This window comes from Alexandromys fortis, unplaced genomic scaffold (genome assembly GCF_014885135.2).
Source record: "Alexandromys fortis isolate MF-2015 unplaced genomic scaffold, M_Fortis_MF-2015_v1.1 scaffold_14, whole genome shotgun sequence".
NCBI classification, from domain to species: Eukaryota; Metazoa; Chordata; class Mammalia; order Rodentia; family Cricetidae; genus Alexandromys; species Alexandromys fortis.
In genome coordinates this window covers 1,351,295-1,369,002 of record NW_026067910.1, presented here as the reverse complement: position 1 = coordinate 1,369,002, position 17,708 = coordinate 1,351,295, and the positions used below count along the sequence as shown (strand labels likewise).

Sequence of the window (17,708 nt, the reverse complement as noted above, 5' to 3'; positions counted from 1 at the left end):
TACAGAACTGGCACAGTGTAAAATGTAGGGCAGTGTGTGTTGTAGTAAAGATCCGTGTGTGTGTGTGTGTGTGTGTGTGTGTGTGTGTGTGCAACTTCTGCAACTAGCTCTTGACTTACTAATATACCAATGCAGTTTTTGCTGCACCCAGTATCATCTGGTGTTTTGTTGACACGTTCCTTGGTCAGTCTTGGGTTTTCGTGTCTGCCCGCTTTAATGTGGCCACTATTTAAAACATGCACCTGCCATGCTCCCTTCACCCCCTTCCCTGGCTTCTAGCCCTGCTTTCTGCTCCCGTTTCTGCACTTCCCCTTGAGCTGGTTGCCTGCACTGCCTGCCTCCCTCCTGCCTTTGTTAGCAGAGCCTTCCGGACAGGCTTGTGCTCTCCATGCTGATCCCAAATCACCAGTTGGCCACACTTATCCTCTGGGGATCTTACATTTAGAAGCCAGTGCACACGTGTCTACTTTCAAACGTTTCCACCAAACATCCGGCCCTGTGTAGTTGATCCTGGATTTTAAGCCGATATGGGGGATTGTGTTGCCCGTGAGTGAACTTGGGTTATTTTGGCATAAGACTGTACAAGCCTCCTTTATGCTCTTAATAAATCTCCATGGATGAGCAGGTGCCACTCAAATTCCTGTTCAACAGAAAGGGAAACCGAGACAACGGTCCTTGTGATGTAGACATTACATTTTTAACACATAGAATCATAATAGGGTAGTTTTACATGAAAATTGAGATTTCAAGAACTGTTTAACGACAGCTGTCTCCCCGGGCTGGGCCGTGTACGACTGACCCCTTGGGAAGGGGTCAAGCTCTTTAGCTCCTGCCAGTCTCTTCTCACCTGCTCTGCATATTTATACCTGCCTGGCCCTGTGGGTTTTAGCGTGTGACCCTTGCTGCACCACGCGCTCAGTTACAGAGCACATAAATAGCTGGGCTAGGGATAGAACTTTGTTTGCCGGTCAACGGCTTTTTTCCTGGCCATGGGCCAAACTTTTCTATTTTAGAGTGTACTCGGTAGGTCAGTGATGAGAGGCATCATTAGGTAGTGTAGACCACAGTTTGCGCTTTCCTAACGGAAATTCACTCTGCAGTCGATGGTGTTGGAGTACATTGTTCTTGTTTGGTATACTTTTCCTACTGGTTCCCTTGGTGGGAAAACGTGTGCTCCCCATTGCCGTGTGCAGGATGCAGGTGTTAGCAATAAATGTTGTGTTTCCATGTGCATAGAAAAACTGGTTGGAAAGAAAAAACTCCAGCATAACATGGGCTCCGTGTGTGTGTGTGTGTGTGTGTGTGTGTGCGCGCGCGCGCGCGCGCGTGTGCCTGTGACCTCAGGTGTCCTCGCAGAAATGCTAAGCACCCCATTTTCTATGGCTTGGTACTCCCAAAAGCGATGAGGTTGCCTGGGTAGTGAGCCGCAGGTGTTGTCTTCCTCTGTCTAGCCAGCTGTGTGATTGCAGGCATGGTGGCCATACCCAGCTGTTTCTTCAGTGTGGGTTCTGGGGGGTTAAACTCCCGTCTTTGTGCTCATAAAGCTTCAGCAACTAAGGCACCTCCCCAGCCCCCAACTTCTGTATTCCCCAAAGTTTTCAGTGGGTTTATATCACCTTTTTAGGAGGCGTAGTAAATATTACTTATATAAGCAAGGAATATGTGAGCACACACAGCATTGGCTGAACCCTCTGTCCTATTCCACGCATGAGAGACTCAAGGCATTCCCTGGCCACCTTTGCCTCCACGACAGTCTAGGCTTTCCCCTTGATGCCACTGTGCCGTATCATTATGCTCCATCTTGTCACTGCCCCGAGTCACCGTTTAGGCGCACACTTAGTCTTTCACTGTGCCTGGACGGGGTGAGGAAGTCAGGAGAAGAGGCAGCAGTTGGCATGAGGTTGAACCTTGTTAGGTCTGTGTATCTAGCACAGCCAAGGAGAAGGAGCTAGCCTTGGGCCAGAATGAATGGTTAGAGGAAAGTCATTTTTCCTAGGGAAGTGGGGTGCTGAGGAAAACCCTGCTGTACAGGTCCTTGTCTGAGCTGGGACTTGTCTCTGGGGCTCCATCCAGCTGTTGGGCACACGGGCAATCAAGGGCACGGACGTGGACGATTCCAGACACTGTGTGTCTGTCTGCAGCTGCATAGGCCTTGGGGAGCCCATTGTGAGAGTGGGCCTGTTACTGGTCCCCCGGCTGTGAGCCAGGGCCACCCCACACTGGAGAGCATTGAAGAGCTTGTGTGTGTTCTGTCTGTGCCTCGGCTTTCTGTGGGATCACAGCAGAGTCTGGCCCTGCCTGGCCTTGTTTTGTGCTTTGGACTCTAAGAATAACTGAAGGAACGCTTGTCCCCACTGACAGGCTTGATAGGGAAGTTGCTATCAAATGGCTATTTTATTCCCCGTGGCCACTGACATCACACCACATACAGCTCTGAGGTCCCACTTTAGTTGTGACTGGATAGGGCTGTGATCGCTGGAGCAGAAGGAAGCCATTCAGACTTGACTGTGTGTCCAGTAATGTGTAGATGGCTTTGGCAGGTCATTGAATATTTTAAACCTTTTGCAAGTAGTGAAAAAGGTTGAGAGTAGAACGAAGAAGACACTATGGCAGAAAAAGCACACCTCCTTTTCCTCTCAAGCTCCCATTTTAAAATAACCTAAATAGTGCTTCAAGTCTCGAATTAATTTCTCATGACCCTTAAATCCTCAATCCTCATCACATATAAGATATGTTTATGGTAGTAGTTGAGTGAATTTCAGTGATTCAGTTGTGTGTGTGCGCGCGCGTGTGTGTGTGTGTGTGTGTGNGGGTGTGTTAATCCAGGCATGAACATGAAGTGGTTAGAGGAGGATGTTGGGCATCTCCTTTCACTTTCCACTTTTTTTTTTTTTTTTTGTGACAGAATCTCTTGCTTAAGTCTTTCTGTTTTCCTGGGATCATCCTTTTCCCGCCCTTCAGTACTGGGGTTACAGGCACACATGTGGGTGCTTGGGATTTGAATACAGGTCTTCTTGACTTACACATGGTATCCTTATCCATTGGATCATCTTTTTAGCCTCCTTGATCACCCTTTTACTATTTATTTTTTATTACTCATATTTTAGTGCATAGTGTTGAGTTTAATCACCTTTTTTTTTTAAATGAAAAGAATCACTAAAAATGATTCATGAAAAGGAAGCAAGACTTCCCAATAGTATTGTTTCGTTTAATCTTAATAAAAAGTCTCTTGGCTGATGCAAGGAAACTCCAATCAAACCAGGTTAGACCAAATTAAAATGCCCATGTTTAATAAATGTGGCAGTCTCCTGTGGACCGAGACAGCATGGTGGGGAGAAAAGCCCATGTAAACCAGAAACCACAAGTTCCTTTTTCTGCATGAGCCTAAATAGCCTGTGGGAGTAGTCCTGTCCCTCCCCTGGGGGAGGGGTCAGCGCTCGGCAGGCTAGGAGTTGGACTCTGGACCAGGGCAACTCCCAGGCCAGGGACTTCCAATCATCTTTTTAGGTATAGAGGTAGAGGTCTGGGATGACGCCCCAACTTAATATTACAATTATGTGTGTCATTTGTTTTAAAAATAAAACTCTCAGGACCACATGTACAGAGATAAATTGTCTTCTAGTTAATTGTAGGTTGAGTTTGCAGGGGAACATGTTTCCTATACACTTTGCTTCTCCCTCCAACACACACATACACACACGCATGCATGCACACGCACGCACACATACACACACGCACCCCACTCTTCATACAGGAAGGAGTGAGGTCAGTTCGTTAGTCACTCTGTCTCTGCCTGTTCACCACTGCTCTCTCGTCCATCAGCAGAGACCGCACGCCAAAACCTGGGTGCTTCAGGCACAGTGCTCGGTACTTCCCTGAGCTGCCAGTCTAGCAGGAAAACAATGATAAAGCAAGTGCACGGCAGAGGAGAAAGTTAGTTCTACGTAGAGTGTGGGCAAAGAAAAACTCAAAAATAATCGCAAAATGAGTAGTAAAAAATTGTACCTCCCCGGCAAGCTGGGTGAGATGGGAATGACTTGGCTCAGCGCTAACAAAGCCTCTGGGCTGCAGGCTGCATCTCTTTCTTTGCCTCCTCCTGGGCCAGGGTGGGGGGAGGTGGAGGAGGGTGGAGAATATAACACTATGGAAGTGTGCTCCTAACTCTAGGCTTCTCAGCCTACACGTCCTCTCACAGCCTGGTCTCTGCCTCAGTTTCCCACCTTCCATCTTCCACCTTGCTGTCAGCCTCTCTACCCTGGAGAACTCCCAGGCTGCTGCCATGCCTGTGTCCCTTCGACCTTGCCCTGCTCACTTCACCGCGAGTGCCTGTTGAGAGGTTCAGGTGTGATAACCCCAGGCACTTGGAAACTCCAGGTCCACAAAAGCTGGAAGCTGACTGTGTCAGGAGACTTCAAAGTTGATAAGTCTTGGTATTCATTTATTTTTTATAAGATAGGGTCTTGTGTAGCAAATGCTGACCTCCAATTCACCATGAAGCCAAGGGTGAGCTTAAACTCCTGATCCTCCTCCTTCTCCTGAGTGCTGGAGTTAGAAGTTTGTGCCGCCACTCCAGATCTTGGTTTCATTGTTAGAGTTCTGTATTACCCCCGGGCTGGAGTATTATATGGTTTAAGCCGTTGGCTGTACTACAGCTTTGGTAGGTTTGTCCTTTGGTCTCCAATTCTGCAATAGACCACATATTTGGGTATTTGTGATTGGCCTTTTCCACGAGAAGGTCAGGATCACTTTGGATAGGATTGGAGAATAGCCGACTGTCCCAAAGCCCACAACCCAACAGGGCAGCAACTGTTTCTATGTGTAAACAAGTACAGTTTCATTAGTTACCCTGTCTCTGCAGATCTGTCTACATATGAACATCTCTGTCTACATACGCACATCTCTGTCTACATGTGCACATCTCTGTCTACATGTGCACATCTCTGCCTACATGTGCACATCTCTTCTCTACATGTGCACATCTCTGCCTACATGTGCACATTTCTATCTGCATATGCACATCTCTGTCTACATGTGCACATCTCTGCCTACATGTGCACATCTCTTCTCTACATGTGCACATCTCTACATATGCACATCTCTGCCTACATGTGCACATCTCTGCCTACATGTGCACATCTCTATCCGCATATGCACATCTCTACTTACATATGCATATCTTCATCTACATATGCACATCATCTCTATCTACATATACATATCTACCTACATGCACACACAGGGAGTTGGGGAGATTTTTCTTACCTTAAGCCTGGAAACCTAAAACTTGGATTTCCTACAGTCAGACTTGGATACAGTTAAATCAGGATAGTTGGTCAGTTTTTTTTTAAATGATCTTAGAAAAGCTGGTAATTTTTAATTAAAATGTTTCCATTTTACTTAAACAGTTACTTTCTATATCCTAACTTTCAAAATTGTAACTTGAAGAAAAATAGTATGTGGTTTTAGAGGCAGATGCTGCTCTTGTTTCTAGATGGGACTGTCATGTAAATTTTCTTCTACATTTGTTTTATTCATCCATGTTATCTTTGAAACGAGGTATCTGCTGATGCCTAAAGCTGTGCCAAGCTCTCTTGTTTGAAGTCAACACTGTGGCATCACCCTTTGGGTTTATGGCTGTAGATTCATAGACTCTTTGTTAGTTAACTCCATCTGTTTAATAAAGCCTAAAAAGAAATTGGATAGTGGTGTGTGTGTGTGTGTATAGATAGATAGATAGATAGATAGATAGATAGATAGATAGATAGATAGAAAGAATATGAGGATGAGATTGTGCCATAGTGAGCCAGCAGCTCCAGCTCCAAATGGGCTTTTAGTTTTCCCCTTGGTACCAGTTGCTGGAGTGTTGTGCAGGGAAGGTGCACTGCTTCACAGTCTGTTAGGGATTGGGCATCCGGTATTGTGCAATTTTGCGGTATGGGGGGGGCGAGAGAGAGAGAGAGAGAAAGAGAGGGAGAGAGAAAGTATTAAATTTCCTTCCTATGCCAGAAAAGGGTGAGGATGCTTGAAATGCTCTATATCAGAGGACAGAATCATTCCCTTGAAAATAGAAAACTCTCCGCGATGACCTTTAAGTCAGACCAACTGGCCTAACCTCTGTGGACGTGTTCCGGAGGAATCCAGTGTCTCATGTAAATGTTACCTTCAGTCAGACGTCCTTGTGGCCCTGAATTACCCTTCTCTGGTTATCAGGAGCCAAGTTAAAGTTCCCCAGGCAGAGAGTCACAGTGTCACACAGCTCAGTGGTATTGATCCCCAATGGGTTAGCCTCCAGAGGGGTCATAGACTGTGGCACCTTCAGGGCTTGGGCAGGACAGCATGACTCAGGAGCCATAGAGGTGGGCCTCCATGGTGGGTCTCCTGCGTGTCTGCAGTGAGTTCATGATTCCAGTGCCCACCTGCAGAGGACAGTACATAAGTTTCTAATTCTTTTCCCTATGGTCACCGCCTCCTCCGCCCCTCATTTTGAGTCATATTTGATTGACGAAACAATGATGCTCCTGTTAACTCTGCATCTTTTCAGGCAGTACAGAAATTCTGTTTTGTACATGTGGAAAGAGGAGGCTTTGGATGGGAATAAAATTTACTATGGGGTGTTTTAAACCATGGGCCAGGAAGAAAGATGATAAAAAATCCATACTGTAAAAGTGTAAGAGCCACAGCTAAGATAGAAAAAAGTTTCTCCTCCTTCCCACTTCAGATTCCTCAACTCAGAATTCACACGTTCTGCATAATCCTTCAACCATTTTTATTGTTCTTTTAAGGTATTTTACTAAAACAGAACTTTTATTCAGACAGCTAAAGGCAAGTAACAAGCTATGCTCCCTGATACTGACAGGCTGTAGGCAGTTACACACAAGCTGGAGGTCTCCTGCCTCAACCTTCAAACTTCAAAGGGGAATGTGAAGTGGGCATGGGCATCATCAGAATCAGCACCTAGACTTGTCAGGGGTGCTGGCCCCAGGATCTGAGGGCATCTTAGGCCTAGCATGCCACAGGCTGGTAGTAGAGGCTGCATTAGCTGACCTGCAGAAGGAAGGGATTGTGGGAAACAGGCCATTGCATCGAGCTGTCTTGGAGCAGGTTTTATGGCCATGCCTGCAGCTCAGTGCTTGGTGGACTGAGGAGGAGGATCTGGAGTTCCATGTCAGCTTACTCTGTTGTGTAAGAGAGTGAGACTTTATCTTGAGAAGGAAAAGAAAAGACAGCCTGGTTTGACAAAGACAGGAGAATTGAGGCAAATTTGGGCTGAGGCTTGGAGAGAGATTTGTTTTGGTTTTTCTTTTCCTTTGAATTAGGGTCTCACTCTGTAGTCAGACTTGCCCTTGACCCAGGCTGATCATGGGGTTCAGCCTCCTGAGTGCTTAAATGGCAGATGTGAGCCATCTTACTGAGCTGAAATATTCATTCTCCATGTACCCTGAGACTTGTAGAGACCCCGAGAAGGGGTGGTGTGTATGCTCAAGCATTTGGTGGTGCATTCATGATTCCTGCCCTTTGACCTTCCTGTCCCTAGAAATTAAGATCTTATGCTGTCTTCCTTTGGTGGCAGACCATGGCAGTTGCAGGCATCTGTCTGTACCTGGAGCAGCTATGTCAATGAAGACAATTTGTGGGCCATTTGTCCTCCACAAGTGGGTACTGCATGGTGGTGTCTCGTGGTGGTTCACATATAGAAAATGTTCGGTTCTGTTTTAATCTTCATCTTTTTTTTTTTTTCTTACAGTGTTTGGAAAGAACAGGATGCTGATCTAGACGTGGAAAAAGTAAGCTGGCAAGTTCTGTGCTGAAGGCTAATGTCTCGTGAATTAGAAAGCATTTCTCAGTGGAATCCTATAATTGCAATTGAATCGTGGGGGATTGTTTTGTTTTATATGTATGTATGTATGTATGTATGTATGTATGTATGTATGTATTCATTTTGAGATGATCTCAGGTACCCCATGCTTGCCTCAAACTGAGGATGACCTTGAACTCACGATTCTCCTGTCTTTACCTCCAAGTGCTGGGATTACAGGCGTGCCTCACTTATCCATAGGTTTTAAAGATAGAAGTTGACTTGGAGATAAAGTCTTTGGAACACAAAATGTAAAGAAAACCCTAGTTCACGTCAGTTTGGACAATGATAAAAACAAATGTTTTAGCTCTAAGTTAGGTCTCCTTTCCCTGAGTCAAATGGAACAGTTCCAGGATGGACAGTGCTGGCTTCAGGCTAGTTAAGCTACCCCCTCTCACACACACACCCTTAGTCCCTTCCTTGTCATCTTTTTCTCTACGTGTACATGGTCAATGCTTACTATGCCCTAGTTGTGCCTTTGAATTGTGGCCGCTGTGTAATAGGTCATTCTTTCACTCAGTTAACTTTGTGTGTGTGTGTGCCCACTGGGTGTTAGATATACTGAACTCAGGTGAGCCAGACAAGGATGTGACAGAGAGCTACTTCAGCAATTGCATCGCCCTGTCATGGGGCTACACTGGATCACTTCTGGAAGCCTGGAAAGGGCGAGCTATCCACGAAGCAGTTGGTGGGCTGTGTGAGCAACCACACCTTCAATCTTTCTCCAAGCGTGGCTGTGTCTTTTCTGGACTCTCTTCTCTCTTGAATGGATGTAAGTCATACTGGCTACTCTTGGGGCGTCCATTTCTGCTCAGCCACATGGCCTGGAGTGTAATTTGCATCAGTTCTCATTCTTCGCCTTCGTGGCTCCTCGGGCTGCCACTGCTTCGTCATCATCAGAAGTGGAGTTAGTTCTCCTTTTGAATATCAGTAGAGGGATGTTCTCCCTGACCTAGAGCCCCTTGGAACTTGGGTGATGGTATTTTTCTTTGAAGTTAAGAAGCATCGAGCTAGAGCAGTGGTTCTCAACCTGTTGGGTCTCGACTCCTTTGGGGGAGCATATCAGGTATTTACATAACGATTCATAACAGTAGCAAAGTTATAGTTATAAAGTTGCAACATAATTTTATGGTTGGGAGTCATTACAACATGAGGAGCTGCTTAAAGGGTCGCAGAATGAGGAAGGTTGAGGACCACTGATCTGTCTGGAGCAACCATTGAAGCATTGATCTGGAGCAGTCTTGACCTTCTGTCTTATGCAGGCCTTTGGCTGCTGCAGAATTTACTTCCGTGGTCTACTTCATTCATTGAGCTTTTCAGCTCACACACATATGAGGGTCTTAGGGAAATTAAGGGCTCTAGTGGAGACCAGGCAGAGGAAGTCTTTGAAAGTCTCTGCACTGGGGTCTGAGGACAGGAGCTGAAAAGACTCTCCCTATGGAAGGTCAGTGTGTTCCCACCTTCAGCAGTCAGGCCAAGCTCCCAAGCAGAATGGCACCTCTGGGTGCCCAAAGACACCTCAGGGGTTGCCCAGGAGACGTGTGGCATTGTCCAAGCTGTGAGCTTTCCCTGCTCTCTCCGCTCAAGTAGAGTGAATCAGACAGGACTTGACCCCGTGGGTGGTAACTACAGGAAGTTTCTCCAGGTCCTTTATCCCAGGCAGACTGTGGGGCTTGGTATGTGGGGTCAAGTGCCGGGAGAAGGCGTTAATTTTGTCTCAAGTCTTTAACTTTCGGTAAGACCTTAGGCTAATTGTTGCTCTTGTGACGCCACTTCTCCCCAGCACTGACGTGGTCCCATCTGGACACAGTGTTGTATATCTTTAATCCTAGCACGCAGAGGTGGGGGCAGAAGCAGGTGGATCTCTGGGTTCTGGGCTAAACAGTGTTACCCGGCGTGACGTACGTACGCACGTGCGCACGCATGCCGGCTTACTCACTCTCCCTTTCTCTCCCTCACACTACCCCACAAAAACAAAAGAGTTGTTCCTTTTTCAGAACTTAGTAAAATTATTTATGTTTTGAATTTAGAAACACAAACCATATGTATGTTTAACGTTTTTATGTAGGTATTGTACCAAAATGGGAAATGGGCTATTGTTCACGGGGCTACAGCATTCTCGGTAAAGTCCAGTAGGGAGAAGCAGCTCCTGGAAGGCCAGGCTTTGCTGACTGTCCCTGCAGGTATATGATCAGCAGCCCAGGTATCCAGCAATGTAGCGGGCAGGGCTGACTAACTTTCCTGTGGGCTTTCCACACACTGGGGATTGCAGAATCGGGTGCTGAGTGAGTGGTAAAGTGAATTCTAGCTGTGTCTAGGCTCTGCCTGCACCCTCAGCCAGGCACCTAATGACTTGAAAATCACTTAATGCCTTAAGTAAGTTCACCCTTTACAAAAAATAAAAAAATAAAAAACCCCTTAATTCAGAATATTTCCCAATCACTGTGAGAGGGCAGGGCGATTGAGCACGGTGTACCCGCTCTTCCTGTTGCCGATGTTTATGCATGCCGGAGTCAGTCTGGTACAGGGACTCCTCCATTGTATATACAAATGATTCCCGATAACCACGCGAGCAGAGAAAAGCCACTGACATCATAGTGTTTGTCAAATGGATATTTTGGGTTTTTCTAGTTGTGGATTTTTTGTGAAGACAACTCTGTATGGGAAGTGAAGTTTATTTTCAATGCTGAAGCACACACATGAATCAACGTAAGAATGACTTGATGGCACTAGCTGATAATAGTGCGCTTTGTGCATGGTTTCCTGACCTATAGTGCGTACCCATGGGGAGGGGCATGGCCCCCACTGTGAGCTGGTCAGGTGCTGTGATTATATCAGGAATTTAGAACCACCTTTTTCCCATAGTGCACTTTACCTTGGAATGGATATAGGGTTTAAGTCAATGCATTTGTGTGCCTTCTTCTAGAACATTTTTTGAGTAAGATGTAAGGAAGCAGTGTCATTTTCCAAAGAGGTATTCCATGACAACCCCCCCCACCCAAGTTTATGGCAGATTGCTATGGGTGTCCTCAAACCTGCCTTTGCAGCTATGTAGTTACCGTAGGAGCTGTATTCCTTGTTGAACTGTATGCTTTGTCAGGCCAGAATCATGATCTGTGCTAAGCTTGATGCCTAGGCCAGAGCAGACCCTTCAGAAATGTTAGCTGCAGGCACAGATGAATGAATGACGGCCAAATAAAAGGGTAGCAAGAGCAAGTGGCGCCATTTTGGTGTGTGGTGAAATACTGAAAGCAGTCCAGTCAAACACCCTGGAGACAGGACTTCATTTGTGGAAGTCATGCTTGCTAATAGCGTTGTATGGAGATAAGATAAAGATTCTTTGGCTTTCTCTTCAGAAGTATGCAGTGTCAAGCAGACAAATGAACAGATAATTCTCAAGAATAATGTAATCCGGGTAATCAGAGCAGATCCGGAAATAAAAGAAGTCTCAAGAACAAATTGAAAATATCAAAGTAGTTTTGTTGTTTGTGCTGGTTCTTCTGGCTGTCTGGGAATACTCTTCTGAGTGGATTCTGTACATTTACTGCTTTAAGTATACAAAGTGTGTCTTCTGAAAATGAAGTTATATGCACCTGAATTTTGAAAGAAAAACTCACTTTTGTATAAAAAGCTGATTAAATCGTTTCATTCTATTTAGTAACTTAAAACCTGATTTAAATGGATTTGATTAAAATAACACCTAGTTCAGTCATAGCTGCCTTCCCAGGTAGCAGGTTGAGTTCCTTGTACCCTGGATGACCTTCTATGACAGTGCTACCCTTGCCACTTTGGTATCTCAGGAAGGTCATGAAGTCTGTGCTGCCCTTCCAGCCATTCACCGCAGCTGGAAAGCTGCACTCAAGACCACAAGGACGGCTGCCTGTCCCACAGGCACCATGGCCTTCCGAAACAAGAGTGCCCTTCAAAAGCAAAGTACGTACGAAAATTCCCCTGGAGAGTTGCTTCCCTTGATCCTGGTGAAAAACATTGATCTGCGCATCCAGGGCTGCTCTGTTTTTCAATATTTCTTTGTTTTAATTTTAACTCCCAAGGGAAATACAAAACAAAACAAAACAATCCCCCACCAAAACCTGGGTTTTTATAGTGGAACTACTAGTCCTGTGGGAAAAGAAATAATCTAGTTCCAAATAGTTAAGTTTTTGAAAGTGGAGGCTGCGCCTGGAGTCATGCTGGTTTGAAGCCATGCATGTGCGATTGCTGTACACCCAGGGGTGAAAGGTCAACATGACTTTCTTCAGTTTGAACATAGGATTTCTTGCGCTCTGATACTAAGCAGGGCTCCTGTGGATCATACAGAGGTTTCAAATGCTAGTTTTAGGCTAACAAGTCAGCCTCCAGTGCCAATGGGCACCAGGCCCCTGTGTGTGGTGGTTGTTTTAGGGAGGTGGGAGAGGGAAGAGGAACTTCAGAAGTGAAGTGACCCCATGCTTGTCCTGCCTGCCCATTGGTGGGGCTTGGAGAGGGAAGGTCCTGTATGTGGGTGTACCGTGTCCGTTAGCTGTCTGCCTGACCCAGGGAACTGTAGGATGCCAGGCTTGCTTACATTCTCCCTGCCTCTGACCCCACGCTCACAGGTGGGTTGACCCGTTCTGCCAGCAGTAGGGCCAGGGACAGATCCCACCCCAGTGTGCCACTGAAGGTCGCATTTCACACAGCCCACCCTCCTGCCTGCTGGGCTCAGGGAAGAAGAATGGCTTTGAGTTGGGGGCAGAGGAGACTTAGTTTTGAATGAAGGAGCATGCGTAGAGTACTGTTTTAGACGCAAAGGCAGTTCTTTTTAGTCCTGGGCCAAACATAGTAGTTATATGCATCACTCTTAATAGCCGACCAACTTTCTCTTTCATAAATCTCTGGATTGTAAAAGTGCTACTGTCTAAGAAGAAAAAACAGACCCTCCGCCAGCACAGACTTTCCAAGAAAATAAACAGCCCCTCTTTCTAGACATTATAAACCAAGGCAAATATTGATGATAATCAGAAGAGCTGCAAATCAAATGTTCCCATTATAATTCAAGGAAAGAGGAGCAATTTGAGATGAGTTGTCAGCCCTGATAGGAACGTTTTATCCATTCATTCTCTCACCATTCACACACACCAGTGGGTCAGCCTCTGGCATGGGTCAATGTTGTTATACCTGGTTATGCCATTTTTGCTTCTGAGGAAAATGAAGCTCAACAGAAGAGAAGTGATTTGCCCAAGGACTGTCTCCTAGGAAGTGGCCAGACCCCAAGGATCTACGCAGCCCTGGCCACTCTTCTCTTTCCCTCTGCTGGATGCCCTGAAGCTGAGCAGAAGACGGACGCACAATTTAACTGGCAATGCTATGCTCATCTTTGATCTTCTCTTCACTAAATTTAAAGGAATTTTCTCCCTTATTTGTGGTAATAAAAATGATATATCATGTATTATATATATATATATCACATATATTTTATAATCAGGAACACTGAGAAATCCCTAAATTTCCCATTTAAAGCTGACCAGGTCCTGTTTGGTGGTCCCCTGGAGCAGCACAAGGGTGACTTGGGGGATAGCTTGCTGCAGGCAGTAAGTAGGTATGGGAAGCCTGCAGGGTGCTCATCTCTTCCTGCTGCTGAGGGATCATTTTATTAATTTCCCCACCTCAGTAGCAGTCATCATTCCAGAAGATGGAGTGAGATGTAGACCCAGTGAGGGAAATATTGTCCTCGTTACAGCAGAGAGTCACAAGCCCTTACCTGCTCGGTTCAATTTTTTTTTTTTTTAATTTAACATGGATACCTTCCCCAGGAGCTGTGAATGACCATGTGATTTGTTCTGCTGCAGCCAGGACTACATGGTAGAGGCTGGCATATTTGGTTGTCTGCCTTGCACAAACTTACTGTCTGCAGAAATTGCACGTGAAGGTATGATTATTAATAAAATCCATATGAGGGGTGGCTTAAAAGATGCCGTTGTCACGCCCTTAGACTGCGTTTGGGAGGCTGATTATGCCCTCGCCATAACATGCATTCAAAGTCAGTATTGTGCCTCAAAGAAGGTCGTTGGTGCTCACTTTTGACCCACAGCCAATTTTTATTTAAGCAGTAAACCTTTTTTGTTTGTTGTGGATGCTGTTACAAATTGCTGCAAATGTGGTGGCTTGGAATGACATATTTATTCCCTCATGGTTTTAGAGTCCAAGAAGTTCAGTATCAAGGTTGTCAGCAGGCTCATGATACCTCCATTCGTCTTCTGGTAGCGTCCAGTGTCCTTTGGCTGTGGCCTGCCCGCGTTGTTTCTTCCTCTGTCTTTGAGTGTTCTTCTGCCATCTCCTCGCCTGCATCTTTCTGCAAATGTTAGACCTGTGGGAGCCAAGCTGCATGCTTGCTTAACTAACAGTGGTAGCACCTCCAGTTTGCCCTGCTGGTGGAAGACAATCCTTCTTAAGCATTTCCTTCCTTCTTGCTGTTAGAAGTTTTGGTTCCTGGTCAGTGACCAGATGGGGTCAGCTTAGGATCCAGAGGAGAAATCGGTTAGTGGGTTGGGCCATACTCAGAGGATGGTCCTAGCAGGTCGTGAACAGGGGGCAGTTCAAATAATGTGGTAAAGCTTGCCATGAGGGAGCCTCTTCAGTAGGTGTTATCTAGACAGATGCTTGGCCGCAGAATTCTCTGGCTGAGTATATCATGGGGCCAAGAGGAGGCAGGAGGCATGAAGCCAATGCACAGAGCATATAGCCACCCACTGAATAAAGAAGGCCAAGGTAGGAGCTTGGAAGCCCCAGTCTGATGTCACGGTCACAGAACTGATGCCATTCTGAGTGTCCTTGGCCCATATCCTCTCACATCCTGGGAGGGAGTGGACGGCAGAGCTGGTGAACACGGTGAGTTGTCTAGCCGAGCGGATTGCAGGGTGCGAGGCAGGTAGACTGTTAAAGTTAAAAGCAGATTTAGCTCTTTAAACACATGGGCTTGTGTGAATCTTTTGGATCAGTTTTGGCTATTATTTTAACTTGCTGAAACATTTTGAAATCTCTGTTCTTTTTTCTAGTTCACTCCCCCACCCCCTTCTTCTCAGCTGTGTATTTATTATTCATGAGTTCTTGAAGGACAACTTGATGAAAATGTTGACTGAGGAACAATGTGCAAAATGCTGTCCTAAGATGTTGCTCTCCTGGGATGCTGGTGCCCTGGGGTGTCATCATTTAGTCTCTCCTCAGTCCACCAAGCTGTATCATCAGTTGGCCGGATTTCCCATCATGCTTAGATAGGCCTCTGGGTGACTGCCCCTTTGCTGACACCCAGGGGTGCTATGCCCGTGATATAGCACCTCATAGTTATTTGACAATGCCTGTCTTGTGTCTCTGATAAGGGAAGGGAGACTTGGTAGGGTTCTCGGTTAGCCACTGTGCTGAGAGGTCCTTCATTGGGGTCATGGTGTTAAATTCTGAGCCTATTTCCTGTCACGTATTCAAGTGTTAGGTAGGTGGCATCTTAATTACAGTTTCTGTTACTGTGACCAAACACCATGATCTAAGCAACTTGGGGAGGAAATGGCTTATTTGGCCTCGTTGTCCACAGCCCTGTTCATCATTGAAGGAAGTCAGGATGGGACCTCAAAAAGGGCAGAAACTTGGATGCAGGGACTGAGACAAAGGCCATGGAGTGGCGCTGCTTACTGGCTTGCTCCTTGTGGTTTGCTCGGCCTGCTTTCTTATAGAACCCAGGACCTCCAGCCCAGAGATGGCCCCACCACATAGGCTGTGCCTTCCCCTATCAATCACTAATTAAGAAAATTCCTTGCAAGCTTGCCTACAGCCTGATCTTAGAGAGGCATTTTCTCAATTGAAGCTCACCCTCTCAAGCTAACATAAAACCAGTCAGGACAGGTGGTGAGGATTTTGTTTTTTTAAAGGAGGAGCTGGAGTTCTCTGCCCAGATGTAGCAAGCATTGAGAGAGAGAGAGAGAGAGAGAGAGAGAGAGAGAGAGAGAGAGAGAGAGAGAGAGAGAGAGAGAGAGAGAGAGAGGGAGGGCCAGTCAGCAGCTTCGGACATCATCTTCAGAAATCCTTTCCACCTCCTTTAAGATAAAGTCTCACTAATCTGAAGTTTGCCCCTTAGGCCAGACTGAATGAACAGGAAGCCCCAGGGAGCTGCCTCCCCAGAGCTGGGATTGCAAGAGTATACTAACACATCTGGCATTTTCATGTGGGTTCTGGAGGTCAACCACAGGTCTTCCTGCTTTACCAGATATCACCCCCATCTCCCAGTATTTCTTCGAAGCCCTCAGCTCTCCTTAAGGCCGGTCCTTATGGTCTGTGTAGTCTGGAGTCACACACCAGGGGAATATGGCTGCTTCTGGGAAGGTGTCTTGTGCAGTGCGCACTCGGTATTGAATATAGTCAGAATGTAAAGTGGAAGGGAAGAAGTGAGGATCTGGGTGTGCAGTCCTTAACAGGGATGGATCGACAGTTCGCCCGTCTGCATCGTCCTCCAAATGAGAGCTGACACAGTTGAGGTGGCTTCAGAGTTGCACTTGAGGTGGTCGAAGCAGTGGAAAGGCTGCGTAGATCAGGGCCCCAAGTAAGGCCTGACCTCAGCTGAGACCATGGGGTGCTGTCAGGTGACCACAGAGGCTGTGCTGAGTGTCCAAAGACAGTTGGGACTGCAGTAAGGGAGCCCCGGGTGGGAGCGGGGCCAGCAGAGCCTCACCCGGGGTTGACTAGCTTCCAGCTTTGATGGGTAGAGCTGTATAACAGGCAGAGGAAGTCTTCCTTTCTGCCTGCTTTTCTTCAGTGTTGCATTGATTTAAAACAAGCCCACAGAACCCTTGTCTGGGGCTGATTGTGTTCATCTTTAGAGGAATATTATGAAAAGTCGACCTTCTAGACTGGTGAGAGAATGATCTGAAATGAATTAACTGCCGTTTTGCCGATTAGACTGTTATCAGATGGGAGAAGCACATTTTCCCCTTTCGGAAAGAGCTGGACGTGCATTCAAGTGTTGCTTATGGAAGAACAAGTGAAAGCAAATTTGATAATGAGAAGAGATTTGAATAGCCCTAGGGTATGGCAGGCAACTTGGCAGTGGTGGTGGTGGCCCACTATGAGCTGTGAGTCTAGGAGGCCTCACGGGTCAAATGTCAGAGCCCATCAACCACTAGAACAAAAACCCAGAATATTTTACTATAGTTCCTGTATTTAATTAATATTGGCTACTAGTGATTTTTACATTACTCTGTTTTTATAGTGGCCAAGGAAAAAAAATATAATTAGGTGTCTGTGTTTGTAGATCTTACTGTATCAGAGTTGTTTGGAGGGAAAAGTAAAAAGCTTCAGAAACAATCATTTCAAACCCAGCAGAGCCAAATGTGTTGTTAGGACAAGGGATTTGTTACCTGTTGGAAATGTAACTTTTTCTCACTTTGTCTCCGGAAGGTAAAACCCAATTCAGTGAGTACCTTGCACCTGTTTTCGTAAGGTTTTAGGCGACCGTCCTTACCCTTGTTCAACCCATAAACACCCATTCGTTCGGTTCAGGTTTGACACAACTCACGGTAGATTTCTCGGTTCAGGTTTGACACAACTCACGGCAGATTTCTGCTTCTTTTCCTGTCAGCCTGTCTCCGGACTCCTCACACTTGACAGTGTGGTTCACTCCCGCGCAGGAACCACCCAGCTCAGGAGCTTTTCCCCAGCAGCCTCCCTCTCCTGCCCTCCTCCTCCACCTGGTGCTCTACACTCCTCCCACTTCCTGTGGCTCTCAGGGTTCCCCCTGGAGCCCTCTGGCTCAGTCCTGCGCTCTACCCTAGTCTTTCTTTGTCTCTAGATGCCGAGCTTTGTGTGCTTCCCAGCATCCCCCACTCTTCTTGCT

The 17,708-nt window shown here is 46.3% G+C and overlaps 1 protein-coding gene across 4 annotated transcripts in view; it reads left to right on the top strand.

The window, feature by feature from the left end:
• Fyn (FYN proto-oncogene, Src family tyrosine kinase) overlaps positions 1–17,708 on the top strand; it is a 211,453-nt gene that overhangs the window by 17,759 nt on the left and 175,986 nt on the right. The window contains exon 2 of one of the 4 annotated variants that reach the window (XM_050138046.1): positions 7,745–7,784. The exons of the other annotated variants lie outside the window; for them this stretch is intronic. The gene's annotated coding sequence lies outside the window, so the exon portion shown is untranslated. The remainder of the gene's footprint in view (positions 1–7,744; positions 7,785–17,708) is intronic. 4 annotated transcript variants of the gene reach the window in all.